Here is a 16,824-nt window from a genome sequence, read left to right as displayed (position 1 = left end):
TGAAAGTCAAAAAAGCATGAGGGTCACCCAATCTAGGGATGTAAACTTAGCGACACAAAAAAAAAAAATGCTGGAGAGACAGATATGTGTCTGAGAGATTGCCCCTTCTTTGGAACAGGCTTATTATTCATGTTAAGCAGATGGTTGGATGGGGAATTGAAAATTCTCTAAGGTAGTGTCTATGTCCCTTATAAGGAGGGGAAATCTGGAAGATACTCAAGGCATAGGCACAAACCCATGCCATCCCCTTACACATAGGGGCAATAAACTGGGTAAAATCAAGTTATATTGGCTAGGCTTGTAAGGCCTCTTAAGCCATTAGCCTAGTAATTTCCTATGAACATATGAACTATTCACTGGAGAGTCACCCAGGAAATCATTCACACCTGCATGAAGAATGCTGCTACAGACACTAGTTACATTGCTAATAACTCAGGAGTAATGTTTGGATGATATGACATTCTTTAATTTCCTAAGTCCATAAAGTATGAGTACAATTTTATAACAACTTTCATCAGATAGTTATTGATTAAAATACCACTTCTCTCAGTGTAGCACTCACAGTCCAATACAACTGGCCTTTCTGGACATCTAGCAAGGCTCTCATTTATTTAGAGAAGGCAGTGGACTGCTGGCAGTTTAGAGCAGAGCACAATCAAATATACAAGATTTAAAAGAATATATATAGCTATATATAGCCTAGCCATATACATTTCAAAACACATATAAGTTCAATAAAAACTTCAGCAAATATCTATGGCATTACTTTCTTGTGAATGTCAGTATTGTTAAGGTAATCTATACACACAGATAACTATTGATCTATACATTCATAACTACAGCACAGCTGCCTTTATCAGATAGTTTAATTATGAAATTTTGATCTTGCTGCAATATTTCGAAAGCTGCCCATTTTGGTCATCAAATTATAATTAATATCCTTTCAGTTTGTCTAATTCAGCATATATGTCACTTACTTGGCATTTAACAAGTACACATATGTTTTGAATGCACATATTTTTAAATGCAGGTATAAACTAACTCCTATATATAGGAGTATAATCATTCAGATCCAAGGAAATTGTAGTCTTGCAGATAATCATGATTTGTACTATGGTCTCTGTACGGTATGACCAATGAGTCCTCGCAATACAAGTCATTATCATAATTAGAAACATTTTCATCCAAAACACAATTTGGAGGTAAAAAGTCAGATAAATGAAGTTTCAGAATAAATAAAGCAGTCAGTTTCAAGTTTAAAAGCAGAAGGCATATTGTTAAAAACATACTTAAAAATAACTGCGAAAAAGAATTGATATCCTTCTCAAATGAACATCCTGATTGCTTTGAATTTTAAAGGCCTTATCTTCCAAAAATATCAGAAAGAATCTTAGAGAAGAATGGTATCATTAAATCATATCATAGTATTGTTTGTACCAGTTATTATTGAAAGGGTGATGTCCTCAATTGCTGTTAGCAGAAAAGTGTTTTTGTCATCTACTGAGGCAAAACAAAGCCTGTTGTACAAAGTTACTCTTTTCAGTATTTGATGTGTTGTACTTTTTGTAGTGAATACTGCACCTCTGTGATTGCTGCTTTTTCCTGTGGATCATGAAGTAACATTAGAACTGCGATCCAATTGCCAATAACTACTTTTCAGCTTCACAAAACATTTTTAAATTGTTTTAATGCATGCAAAATAATCTACTTCAGTTACTTGCTTACTCCAAATCAAGGTTGAGTGGAAGCCATAGCACTCCATAGGCAAAAGGCAGAGAATTTAATCCAAGAATCTGAGATGGGTCACGTGGATGTAGGCACACACACAAAGCACACGTGCATAGACACATACATGCACATAGCACACAAGCAGAAACACTTAAACAAACACATACACAAGCACACACACACACACACACACACACACACACACACACACACACACACACACACACACACAATCATAGCGTACATCTATGTTACCAAATAAATTCTATGAATAGTTTTATTGGCCTCCCATATTAGCAGATTGGTCTTTATTGACAGTACAAGTAAAATTACAGAAAGTATTAGCAGATTGGTCTTTATTGACAGTACAAGTAAAATTACAGAAAGTTTATGTGTCCCCATTGTTATGACTTAAAACAAACCAATAAACTTCATTAGTAAAACCCCTATAAAAAAATGAAGAAATCACAATATCAACTATTAGTAAGAATACCATTTGCAAAATATACATATGTCTCAACTGTCCAGAATTTTCCAAAATGTCCAGAGTTTTGCCTCATAAGTTTGGTCTAAAATGTGTAATTTCTAGGAAATCACTGTGGATTGAAATGATTAAATAATGCCAGAATGCCAGGCATTTGAGTTAGTATAATTTATTAAATACTTGCTCATATAAAACCATGCTAATGTAAAACCCGTTATTCAAACAACTTTCTCAGTTTATAAGAGCAATTTTTGGGTCTTTTGTCCAATATTAGTTTTTGCTTTGTAGCTGATTTTGGCACTAAAAGCTTGAGAGGTATAAAATACATACATTTTGTTATCATAATTTTCCCCTTCCCCCTTGCCTATGGATTATGTACTTTAGCCCTAAGCTAAGACATGCTCTGGGTCTGTAAAGCTAAATACTGTCCATAGTACCACAGGAGTGCTGCAGGACTTATCATCGTCATCTTTATTTTCATTTTTTATGTTAAAATGTTATTCATCTCTAACACACTCTGGACTAAGCCTTGGTAACAGCTGAGTGATCCCTAAATACATACAAAAACAAGGTTAGAGTTTTCTTTTGATCCAGCATGATTTGAAAACTTGTGCTGTGCAAATTTACAAATAATCTTGATTTTTAAATGATTTTTTTCTCCTTGTTAATATTAAACACTGTAGAACCCAGCAACCTAGGCAATACTAGGAAGATATGCTCTGAGACTGGCCATTAAAATTATGATGACTTGAGGAAGTTGGTCTTCTACTTGAGTTTTTTTTTTATTTGCATTTTAATGATGATGATGATGGTGGCAATGATAATAGTAATAATAACAATAAATCACTTTATGGCAGACTGACATAATGGACAATTTTGGTCTGCTTTGTATTTAAATAGCTAAAATAGCTAAAATAATTAGAACTATAGTTTTACTGTTTATCAGAAAATTAATTTAAATTTACAAATTTGGTCTATAAGAGTACTAGTAAGAAATACATTTTAAAGCAATACGATTTAAGCAAAGCATCCTTCTCCTGACAGTGTTAGCTGTCTTGCTGCACTATGTTGGAAAATACTTGTTTCTGATTGATAGGAACCACACAAGCGAAAGTAAAAGAATGTCTTAAAACTAAATTCTTATAGCTAATATCATTAATTAAATGTAGTTGTTCAGTATTTAAACACAATAAACAATTACTTCAAATGAATTTGTAGTTCATTAAAGGTGTTAACAGGTGAATTATCTTATATTCTGTATGCAGACTCACTTATTTATAAGTTACAGATTAACATGAAGTTAATAAGCATACACATACAATTTAAACCATAAAACAAAAGAATCTCCTGCCCATTCTGTAATCCTGACTCAAACAATTCTACACATTAAAGGCTAGGAATGTACAGTTTTCTATTTATTAAACTAGTTGTATGTAGTCAGCAGTTTAAATATAAAACTAAAATGTAAGTGCTGTCATAGAATGAACAAATTAGGTACAAACCTTTGTCACTGAAATAATTATTCTTTTTTATGTTACAATGTTCAGAAGGTCATGAATGAACCTGGAATTTCATGATGTACATTACATATTCTGCTGTTTTGTTTGTTTAACAGGTACGGTGTCAATCTGTTCATCCTGGAGCTCATTTGGCATCCATTTTGAATGACATGGAAAGTAGAGTGATTGCATCATACCTTAAAAATGAGAAAGCATCTGATGCATGGATTGGCTTTAATGACCCACACAAAGTAAGTGGCATTTTAGAAATGGCTGGGTATCTTGTAATTTGAAATATCCTGAGGATATGCTTATGATCTCAACAATTATAGCCACTAAGGAGGCTATACTACAACCCTGGTCAAGTTAGGTAATTAAAAAAAACTGTGTTGTTTATTTTATGATTATATATTTCTAAATGACAGTGACTAAATGAGCCTGTGGTGCAGTTATATATCACATTTTATTTATTTATTTATTGCATTTATACATTTTTACTTAAAATCAAATAAAATCATAACAAATACTGTACTGCTATAATGCTAGCTGATGGCAAAAGCAAAATCTAAACAAAAGTATCAATAAGAATAAAATAATCAGTGCAAAAACATTACACAGCAACAAAAAGACAACGGGAAAAGACCAGAATGGAAAAAGATGGCCTGTACTTCTCAATTCACTCATTTTTGCATGCTAACAAAACCTGACTACCCCACAGTACATTTTTAGGTAGCACTCACTTAATGGAAATTCCAACATAGCAAATTACATTTAAAATAATATCAAAGTTTCATGGGGCTGCCACCTGCCCTGGCATGGTGAGAGACTTCCAATCCCACTATCTCATGACCCATGAAAACCACAAGTGGGACATTGGATGTTTCATTTGATATAACTGTGAGACATTTTTTGCTCATTGGCTAGGCTCACAGCAGCTAGGAGTAGAGAAACAGTTACATTTTTAATCATTTTGTTCTTGAAGTTCAATTCCTTAGCACAGAGACAAAGGAAAATGATCACCTCTAATGGCTTGCAGCAGACCTGTTATCTCTCAGATAAGGGGCAGTGACAAAGGCTGCAGGTGTAGTTGGCTCCTTCTGCACAGTGCAGGCAATGCTTTAGCCAAAATAAATGGTTGGAAACAGTTCAATTTCAGCATTTCCATTACTGCAGTCCACTATCAGAAAAAAAAAGGATCTGAGGCTTGCTATTTGCAGATTCACTTAATTCCCAACAGGACAGGAAAGGAAAGGAAAGGAAAGGAAAGGAAAGGAAAAGAAAGGAAAGGAAAGGAAAGGAAAGGAAAGGAAAAGGAATGCAAGGCTGAGTGGCAGAAGGTGAGTGTTAGATGTATCTTCTTGTAGTATCATCTGATCCATCTTGAGTCTAGAAAACAACATAGACACAGTTACTCATAGGGATCAGTGTGGCAGTCATTTGACTAAAAAGGCTTGTATTGCTCATCTAAAGGCAAGTGAAGTAAGTGCAATTATCAGTAACTTTCAACAATGATTAAAACATCCTGCTTGTGACCTACAAGGTGAAGGCAGGCAATTTCCTTTCTAGGGTAAGTTTAAAAGTGACCAGTATTGCAGCTCTACATGGTGTTTTATTTTAAGGAGTGCTTTTTTTTTCTATAACTCTTTAATCTTGTGCAGTTGTATGCTACACATTTCCCCCAGGTTACTATGACATTATATTTGGCTGTACAGGAGACCTATATAAAAGACACAATTGACAAGAATTTGTAGAGCATATTTTTTTTTCCAAATAGTATATCAAAAAATTCCAACCAGAATAGCCAATTACTTATACCTTGCATAGTCTGCTGAACATATGTAAAAGTGAAAATAATTTCCATTTATACTTATTTCAAATAAAGGTGCACTGCTCAAAAGAACGAAGACTGCATCCAATGGCTGTAGTTTGTCTGTTTTACTTATTTATAATTTAAGGTTATACATTCATGTTAATATGTTAAAATGATAAACATTCATATCGATTGCATTTTACATTTTCATTACTAAATAATTAAAACTGAAGTTATTTTTTTCTCATCTTGTCATTCATTACAATCATCAGGCTAATTCACAACAAACAAGACATTGAAACTATACAGATCCCACAATATATTATAAATAATTCCAGTACTACTAGATCATTTCTAGTTAACTGAAGTCATGTGCCATCTTTATTTTTATAAACAGCTGATATGTTTACACAAAAAATTGTAATTAACTACTTCTGTTTAGTATTTAATAAAATTATGTATTTGGTGGGGATTTAATAAACTCCATGTAGGAATAGTGGTAAGCCTACACGGAGTGTACTGTGGCTGTGTCTGCTCCTCCCAAATGGCAGCATGCCTTCTATATTAATGAAGACACTCTCTGAGAGAAAACCGTGTAATACGGTTACAGAATCAGTGTAGGGGGTATGATACGTTGTCTGGAGATGAGTAACACCCTCCCCCCTGCACTGTTAAAGTGCCGGATAGCACTTAAATATTCAAGTTAAACATGTTTTAATTTTTTTTTGTGCAGAGCAGTGGGGTGCTTAGCAATAGACACATGCCAGACATCTAAAAATAGAAATGGGATACTTTCAATTTGAATGTAAAAGGTCACATTTATGCATAGCTAAATGTGTTTGTGTGGCACAGAGTGGTGCTCAGTAGTGCTTAAATGTAACTGAGTGCTATATAGAAATGTATAGCTGTAGTCACCATATCCTTGGTAGCTGAATGTTTTGAGTCACAATCTTGAGTTCAGTAGGTGCATGGTTCGAATACAGAGACAGGCCATTCAGGTTTTACATGCAAAATATTACAAAAATATATATTCTTAATTATGTATACATTGACATTTGTTAACTGGGTTAGTCCAGCTGGACCAGAAGCCCATTTTCAGTGGAGATCTGAAGAGAAAATCCCCAGTTACACACACGTGTCCAATACATTAAAGTCACACTCCAAGATAATGTAATTAAAATACAGAAGGTTAGGAGATATAAAGTAAAATAGATACACACAATAATAAAGTATCATTAATGAACAATTAATTTCAATATATTTTCCTTTATTTCCCCTTAGCTAAGCTCTGCCAAGCACTGCTAAGCCAAGCCAAGCAATTCTTAAACAGGATCTGTTTTAGCAGTATTTAGCAATGCACAGCTTCACTTAGCTGGTTTGATCACTGCTAAGCAATGCAAGTTTAAGCACTGCTCAGCTAAGCTGGTTAACACAGTGCTAAGCTTCACTTCCCATTTTTAAAAATGGTCCAATGGCAGTAAAGGGTGGAAAAACAACCTTATTTAAGCTGAACAGGCAGGAATACAACCAGCACCTGTTGGAGTTTGCCCCGTGCAGGAACTATGGCAGGTGATGGAGAGGGTGCAGGCTTCCGGGAGCAGCGGTGGGGGATGTTGGAGTCCAGGGTCATGGTTGGGCTCCTCGTAAAAGGCCATGACATCAGGCTGCTGCAAGGCCAGTACCAGGGATCAGAATACAAATCAGAGGCCTGGGACCAGCTGGCACATGACCTCACCAGTGCAAGTGGTATCCCCCACACTGGTGAGCAGGTGTGTCACCACTGCAATGACCTGAAGCATAGGAAGGAGGACTCTTGGATAAGTGAATCCAAGATGCTCAGGACAATGCCTCACAAGTTTATAATTATAAGAAGCATTGATTTGCCAAATTCTATTATGAATATCTGATAGACAGGTACTCATAATGGTGTGTTTCTATCCCCACAGCTGCAGAGGAGAAAGCTCCCAACCTGGAGGCCCATGCAGGGAGCCTGGCCAGGTTACAGTGAGAGTGTGGTGAATACAAATATATTCTGCAATATATTGTAATATAATTAAGAAAGCATACAGTAGTAACTATCAGGAGGTATATTCTGTTTTGAGTGTACTGCAATGAATGTGGTCATAGACCTGGACTGATATAAGTGAGTAATGACAGGTACATGTCAATATAAATGAAAGCATGAAACCTGCTAATGTGAAGGAAAGTAAGTTAGTACTGCATTAATAATGTAAAGGAATAACAAGTGTATAGTGTAGTATTAATATTGTTCTGTAATAAAGTACAACTGCATTCATAATGTAAATGGAAAAAATCAACTGCATTCATAATTTTCAGTAAATAAAGTACAACTGCAGTCAGAATTGTTAAGGAAATAAAATTAGTACTGAATACATTGTGGAACAACAGGTGTTTTTCAATGTCTGCATTATTTAAAGTGTTCAGCGATAAAGACTGTTAGATGTATACCATTCACTGGTTCGTGTCACCCCTAATAATGCTGTATTGTGCCAAATGTGTGAAATTTGGGCTGTTGGTCAAGAAGCTGATTATTACTACTGCTGTATAGTAAACATGGGTATAATACCATGAAGTGACTGAAGGTTGGCCGATAAAGAACTGTTTTGCTAAATTGTAGATGTGGAGTTGTACAACAAGGTATAATGCATTATATTTGTTCTACAGTAAGATCTGAACCTAGAGTAGTACTTTGTAAGGTATTCTAGTGTGTTTCTCTCAGGATTGTCTTGTGTTAACCTTTGCATTTCAGCTTTATGCATTCCTGAACGTAGTTACGCTGCTGCAGGCAAGCATGAAACTGTAATAGCTGCAGACAGCAAATATACCATCTGCAACTGTATATGGGTCAGGTAGGCAACCCAGAACTCCTATATGGTCTGTACACATCGCACATATTCCCATCTGCAAGGCTAAAATGTGTACACCTGCATTCCACATATTAATAGACAGTTCACCTAACTATTTCTGTCGTGCCTGAATCTCATGCATGTGTGTTCAACTGTCACTGCAGTCTTGTGTGACACTCTTCCTATAGTACCAGGTCAGACTTTGTCACCAGGTGAGCTCTAGGCACATATCAGTCAATCAACAAACAGCAGTGGCTCAGTAGCTTACTTTCATAAATGATATGTAGGTTGTTCATTTTGCCGCACATAGACTGGGGTTCGAATCCAGGAACATGTACTACTATATATTTGTAGAAAGAGACAAGTACTACTGAATAATTATAGAAACAGTCATGTATTGTTACTAGATTTTCTCCCCACAGGACGTACAGGCAAATAAATGCCTGTAGTAGCTGTTTGAATGGTATAGTAAGTTTTGTGTCCAGATGTACGAGTGTGTAAACAGCATTGCTCAGCAAGATAATAAGACTTCATGAAATAAACCGTCAACAAGTACATTACTATTCCTAGTTAGTAAGACAAATAAAATGGTTTATTGTTGGTACAGCTGTATGCCTGGTGCGTCTGTAAATGTCTGCTGATAGTCTAACCCCATGCCTGCCAAGGACGGCAGGATAAGAGTAAACTGTCTGTACTGTGTATGATACATACGCTGCCACGGATAGTGACCACTGTTGCCAAAACCCTTGGACACAGATATAACATCCAGTCAAAGTATGTCAGTAGCACACTCACACAACAACAGTAGAGAGTACACCTTGGTAGCCATATATGTTTATTTATTTTATTTATTGACATTTGTTGACCGGGAGTGTCTGACTGGACATAGGTCCATTTTCAGAGGAGGCCTGGGGAGAAAAGCTCCACAGTTAAAATAAACAGACAGTAGTTACATTGGATTACATAGTGATTAACAATTTAACATAGCAGTAATTACAAACATATTTACAGATGAAGAACATAGTACATCAGTAGACAACTAGAATCTTTATCTGTGAAGTACATAACAGACATTAACAAATGTTCCCTTGACATGTAGTAGTCCCCTGTAGTTTTGTACCCATAGGTGTTACAGCTTGGTCCATACTGTCCCATGCAGATAGCTTGAGAGGTATGTATCTGCTACAGAAGCTATAGGGCACATGCATACATAAAGCAAGGGTAGACCTGTAGAGTATAGAACAGTACTGTTACAAACAATATAGCCTATACTGCTGTTAATGGAATGACTCAGCCCCCCACCCCTTATCTGAATCACAAATTTTTATTGTTATACTACAGGTATCATTTCCTATTCACATATGTTGTTCTCAAAACCTAATGTTTGGCCTTGTGTTTCATTACTGTTCTATATTACAATGGTTGCATACTAACATACCTTGTTTAAATACCAGTGTAGTTGGCCCTTTGCAGTAACTATTACTGGCATGTTGTTACAATACTGACTGTTATTCCATTTATTTTTGTGTTCTGTATGCTATGCAAGATTATCATTCTTGGTTAATTAGAACATCCTTGCATGCTGTTATAACTAACATTAAAATGTGCTGTACATGGCAAACCTATACACTTTTAAAAAACCTCATCACGTTAACACGTGCGGGTAGGCCAGTTCCTGTGGATCCACCTACCTCACCTCAACTGGCCAGCATGTCTGTGACCCAACCTAGAGCTGCCCTTTTTGCTGGTCCTGCACCACCCATGGGTGGAACTGTCTTAGGGCACGGGGCCCATCTCCCCAGGACCAGGCGCAGAGAGGGAGTGGTCACCCAACGACAGCTCTCAGGGATGGTGTGCAGGATTGTCCAGCGTGATATGGACAATCAACTGCAGCAGATTGAGTGCAGACTAATGCACCTGGAGGGGCAGGCAAGCCCCAGTGCCCAGACCCTAGCACAGCCACCTTCGGGGCCATGAAGAGGCAGTGGTATCTGCCCATGGGTAGGGAGCTCAGTCCCAAAGCTGCTATCTGGGGTCACTTGGTTCTCCAGATCCACAACACTTTCCTGTCCAAGGTGTTTACCCTCCTCATCTGTCATACACTGTCCCTGTCTGCTGTCTTGTCTGTTTGCAAATGCAACATCCCCTACCCATCTCACCTCCCCACATGTATCTATATCCCCTCCCAACATTCCACTCTCTCATTTCACACATACCTACAATGCCCACAATCAGTCATTACAGCAATTAATCAACAAGGTTATGTCATCCCCATCCCTCTCTATGGGATGTGAGGCTCCAAATTCCAATTTGTCCACAATCTGCACAACTGTTGCTGTAGAAGAAATGGAGAGCTATGGTCCTTCCCTACACCCAACCTGCACATCCCTACCTGCCTTTCACATTGTTTTTCCCATGTTTGCCCCCATTTCACAACTTTCCTATCATTCCTTTTTTCTTTTCTTTTTTAAAATTAGCGTGGGTTTAAGCATAACTAAGTGTTGCTGTCCATTGAGCTGCACAGTGAAAACCTGCTTAAAACTGTTTTAATCACATTATCTGTTTCTGACACTGTTGTGCACATCACCAAAATAATTATCCCACCTAGGACTTGAACCCAGGACCCTGACAGCTACAGCATAGTGCTTTAGCCCACTAATCCACTCAGCTCTGAAGAACAACTGATGTTTCTATAAATGTATCATGAATTCCAATAATGCACATCAGCAAAAAATAATGACACCTGCCAAATTTTGGCACCAGGACCCTGTCAACTACAGTATAGTGTATTACCCCACTAGACCACTCACCTTTAAAGAATAAGTTCTGTTTCTATAAACATATCCTGATTGCCAGAGACACACTACTTCTACATATAATGGGATAAATGACAGCTTACTTGGGCCTGTGATGCAGACACCAAACCAGTACACAGCCAGATACATGTTGATGGATGTATGGAAGGCCTACAATATCAGATAGAGCTGAAAACTGCACAGACTATTGCAGAATGTCCATAGTTGTGCCACCTACTTATGGCATGGTTGTCATAAAACCTATTCTGTGTGCTGACCTACTGACATGCCAGTGCAGAAAAGGTACAAAATCATGACAGACAGGTCAGTGTCACACATCATACCCATCCAAACATACATGTCCATGGGAATCCTGTGTAGCACACTATATACATGCACACATGTCTTCCAACTACACCTGCCATAATAATGAGTCAGTAGCTCTATCTGTTACATTCCTAGCATGTGTGACATTTGGACATACACAGTAGTGACCTACAGTCCAGTCTGTTGCACGGCAAGTACATGCTTGTCAATTTAACATATAAATAATGAAGCCCTGCAATGTCCAGCAGAATTGGTTGCTGCTTCTGCAGTCACTGCCACCCACATTAGCATGTCAAGGGCCTGTAGGTTGGGACACATGCCACAAATATTAATAGGTGCCCTGATTGTCACCTACCACTCTCTGCATGGCATTATTACTTAACATATGGGCCATAGGCATATGCCTCACCTGGACTGTTATGGGTCCCCCACCCTAGCTATGCTGTGACAACAGAGCTGACACTGCTGACTCACTGACATATGCAGCTTGCTGTCCCCCAATGTGTTCACAATCCCCAGTATGACTCTTGGCCAGAACGCAGCAGCTGCAGCCTGCAACACATGCAGCAGTATGTTCAGCTACCTGCTACAGTCCTACCATACCTCCCAAACACCTAGAACAGGGCATCCACACAACACCAATACATAAAGGGGGGAATGGCCAAGTGACAGGGACATGTATCACAGTCTTCCCCTTCAATCATACACAGCTGATAGACCAGTGGCAACAGCAGCACCATGCACATTCAGATAAAAATTACGTATGACACTCAAATCTGTCTGTCTCCTTATTGAGCCCAACACACATTGTTAAACAGTAAACTGCCACAGAATCAGAAAGTCTGTTAACAATGGCCAAACATAGCATGCAAAACTGGACATACCACTTCAGTACAAAGAGTGGACAGTATTTCTCCCTACCCTCTGTCATGCTGTAGTCCCCACACCTTGATAATGCCTTCCTCAAAGGCCAGGAAAAGGGCCAAGGCCTACATGAAGGCCTGAAGTATACACTGTGTTGCTATGCCATTGGCTAATGAGAATGCAACCCAGCTGTTCTGGATGCATTTAGCAAGTGTAACTTACAGATTGGTGCACAGGCAATCACCTATTCATGAGCATTTCCTACAAAAGGCAAGCTGCTGCCTATGATAAATAGGTCTGTGACTTTCTTCATGAAGACAGACTGCACTATCCAAGGAATATACCACTGGATGTCTGCACACAAAGGAGTACAGCAGTACACCAGGAATGTAATAGAATTCCCCACGTATTTGGATGCAGATGGGGGAATGCAGCCATGGGAAATAGGGATTACAACACTAAGGTCTGTAGAACATAACTTGGCATGACATGTTGCTGTTAGTCAGCTATCCAGCACCTACAGTCTCCCCTTTTGTCTCTGTCTGCTGTGACATAGATCACAGCTCTGGCTCCTGAGCCCCCCCCCCCCCCCAGCAATAGTGAGCTTATGTATGAATGCTACTGGATTGTATATTCTACAATACTGACAATAAGTACTGGTGGATACAACTGGCATATCACATGATGTACTGTTAGTCAGCTTCTCTCAGTCTGTGAATGCCACACAGGCATAGTTCAAACATTGTCCAGGTGTCCCTAACTGTTCCTGACATACTCTGGCTAGGTCAGTGTGTACTCCACCCCTGTATCTCATTGCCTGAGAGCTATGGCTAATGTACCTGTTGACTCCCTGCAGCAGGACAGCAGGTAATAGCCAGACATGCTGGGGGGACATAGGCTCCATCTCAGCAGCAGAGTGTACATATCGAGCATACAATGTAAGGGAATGAATGCAGTACTAGATATTGATGTACCATAACTGTTTCCTGAGGGAGCTGGTGTGTGACAGCCAGATTCACCACAGTCTGTGAGCAATCATTACCTATCGTCCAACTGTTTTCTAGGCATCCACATTTGTCTGGCGGAGGGTCCACATATATCAGTCGCATACACACATTTTGCAAACATTCGTCTACTGCAGATGGGGGACACCTACAAGGAAGATAACCTACAGCACAGCACTGCAACTGTGGTGTAATTTATCTTCTTTGCAGGTGTCCACATATATCAGGCACATGTACACATTTTGCAAGCATTTTTCTACTGTGGATGGTGGACACCTACAAGGAAGATAACCTACACTTCAGTCGCAGTGCTGTCTGTATTTGTGTAGAACAGATGTGGCTGGAATGTCCCCATACACTTGTAGTACCACTCACGCATTTGTCAGATGGTGGCTGCATGACATGGTACTGGGATGTTGGCCATAGGGGACACAACACAATAGATGGCAGTGATGGGTGTGGACACATAACAACACAGTCTATCACAGTACATGGGTCAGAACAGATATACCTAAGATCATATGAGGTTACTAGGCCACAGCACCTGAGGCCCACACAAGCCTAGCCCAGAGTTTAGCCAATGTGTATGCAAGTTAGCACATGATGCCCCAGTCCAACAGGGACACAGGTGGTATCCTACATGTGTATGTCCTTTTAACCATTCAGTTATCCGGGTCTCACTTGAAAAGGTGTACATAGCTACCCTGGCTGATGTGGACAGGGTGTCCATTCCACAGCTGGGTGAGTGTGTGGACACACATCTGACCCACCAAGTCATGTTGATGTCACACCAGATTGAGGGTGTGTGTGCGGGTTAATAGAGTGGAGCAGTCCCATCAAGGTAGAGTTCATGATTACCTTGTATGCCAGACAGAGGTCACCTCTGGGGAGTCTGTATGAAACTGGGTAGAGAGCTGGGCTAATCTGTGTATGATAGATCTGTCAGGCCCTGGAACTCCCTGCTGGGGAATGTCTGTGACCTCCACAACTGCTGCATGTGCTTTGCAAGGTAAATGACCACAGGGGCAGTATATTCAATAATGGTCCTTATTGAGGGGAATACAGGGATGTTATTAACCCCATATCTCTGGATGACATACCATTATGTATGATGTGGGCCATGTAGAAGGTTTTCCTTACAATGGAATCAACATGGTGGGAAAATGTCATGTTGCCATCAACCTGTGTGCATATAACCCTCTTGACTGATTGCGTGCTTAGGATGTTGTTAGTACTGTGATAAAATGTGGAGATGTCACTCTGCCCAAAGGGGATGATGCTGCATGTTGTGGTATGCAGCCTGAGGCCATGTTTCTGGCACCAGTCATGTGTTCATGTGAGACTCTCTTGGCAGATGTCCACATCACTAGGGAATCCAATGACAGCACCCAGCTTAAAGTTGTCTACAAACATGGTCAGCCATAGCACAATGGCTGTGTCCTGCACCTCAGAAGAGTACAGCACACATAACAGAGGCCCAAACACAGAAAACCATGTTAAGCTGCTAGTTATAGGTCTACTACTTGTTGGTATTCCCCTATGTGGACTAGGAGGTCCTGTACCAATGCCACATTTGTGTCTGTTGACAATACCTCTTACCCACAATTCCATAGGTACCTCTATTGTGGCCGGTGTCCACCATCCTGCAGCTAGTGAGTGTGAAAATGTATTGTCATGGCTCATCTATACCCTATGCATGTCAATGGCTGTCAGTTTGCAATGGACACAACTGTTAAGCTTAGCCATATTGTAATACTTGTATGTTTAGTTGAGGAGGGGGTCACTTCAGTGCATCACAGTAGCATATTTGCAGGGCTGTAACACATTCACATGTAGTTTTGTTAAGGAAGGCAGTCTGCTATACAGTGGGGGCAGTAGTATGGTAGAAAAGGGTGCACTGTATTAAAGGTGAAGGCCCATCACATACACTGTCATGTTACATATCTCACAGGTGTATAGCACTAGCAACATTAGCAGGGCATTGCTGCACTGTGTTTGTTATGGGCCTGTCTTGTCTGTGTCTGTTGTGGTCTGCTTGTGTGTTGTGCATGGGACCAGTAATAAGGTGTGGTATGTATAATGCAGTTGTGGCACCTCAGTTGTATGTGTGTGTGTGTGTGTGTGTGTGTGTGTGTGTGTGTGTGTGTGTGTGTGTGTGTGTGGAGCAGCAGACATAATAGTGCAGGGAGTAATGTACTCATGTTGTCTTCCTCTTCACAGGTGACCAGAGGGTTGGAGTGTGTTCACTTCACAACCTGATGACAGTGCCTCATCGGACTCTGATGATGATGGTGGCCATAGTGAGGCACAGGTGGTGTTGGGGACTGAATCCGCCCCATGAATTGACATCCCACTTCCTCTTTCAATGTTCCTGCAAACAGTCAGTATGCCCACACATACCCAGTCCCCTGTACCCGCAGATATTGAACAGTCTGATGGTGGTTGCATCAAACAGGAGAATATGATGATTATGGCATCTGTAACTGTGGACAGTAGCCATTGCCAGGGATCTGGTGAGGTCCCACACAAGCAGATTGACAGAGGTTCTCATACTGTTGGCCATCCACCACCTGTCAGTGGTGTCACAGCACGTGTTACCCAATGCATGTTTTGGTCCATCCTGGAGGCACAGGCACATTCTGAATGCAACACCAGATGGATGCTCAGGATCATGGGTGCATCACTGCCTGGCATTCATGACTCCATCCACATCATTTCACCGATATAGTGGCTAGACAGTCAGGGGAGACATTGTCACTCCTTAACTGTGCAATGTCCATGCTGGGAGTAGTGCGTCAGACAAGTCGACGTAGATCAGCAACAACATCAGACCCCGTAAGGGCAGTACCACCAGCACTACTGAAGGGGTAGTGCTGTACACACCACAACATGCCAGGTCATGGGCACATGGTCCTGGGCAGTCCTGTGAGGGACACCTGCCCAGCAGACACAAGTCACCATCAGCAAGTAGTACCGCATCTGACCCTGGGTATGGCAGTGCCAGTGCCACTCCTCATGAGACCTGTTCCTGTGCTTGTGGCCAGAAATGGTGAACTGTACATTTGCCATGTATGAGCCACAGCTGTCCACCATACTGTCATATAGGGCTAGCATGTGCCTTCACTGTGTAGACACACACACACACACACACACACACACACACACACACACACACACACACACACACACACACACACACTCACACATTACTGTCACATCTAGGAGACCTCCAAACACACACAGCTCCTCTCCATGGCCCATCTGACCAGCAACCCTCCAGTAGTAGTAGCAGTGTTATGCCCTGTAAGGTGGTGACTGTAGGCATGTGTCATGAGTACACATCACAGTGTATGCACCTATGTTCCATGATGGTGCTTTGGTGTTAGTATTGCTGACTAACCATTGTCTCCCAGACCTTTTCTGTTTCTGCTCCAGGTGTCTGTGTG

Source organism: Protopterus annectens, chromosome 11.part0 (genome assembly GCF_019279795.1).
Source record: "Protopterus annectens isolate FY-2018-M chromosome 11.part0, PAN1.0, whole genome shotgun sequence".
Taxonomy (NCBI): domain Eukaryota; kingdom Metazoa; phylum Chordata; order Ceratodontiformes; family Protopteridae; genus Protopterus; species Protopterus annectens.
The sequence above is the reverse complement of the archived record's forward strand: the minus strand, read 5'-3'. Positions refer to the sequence as shown.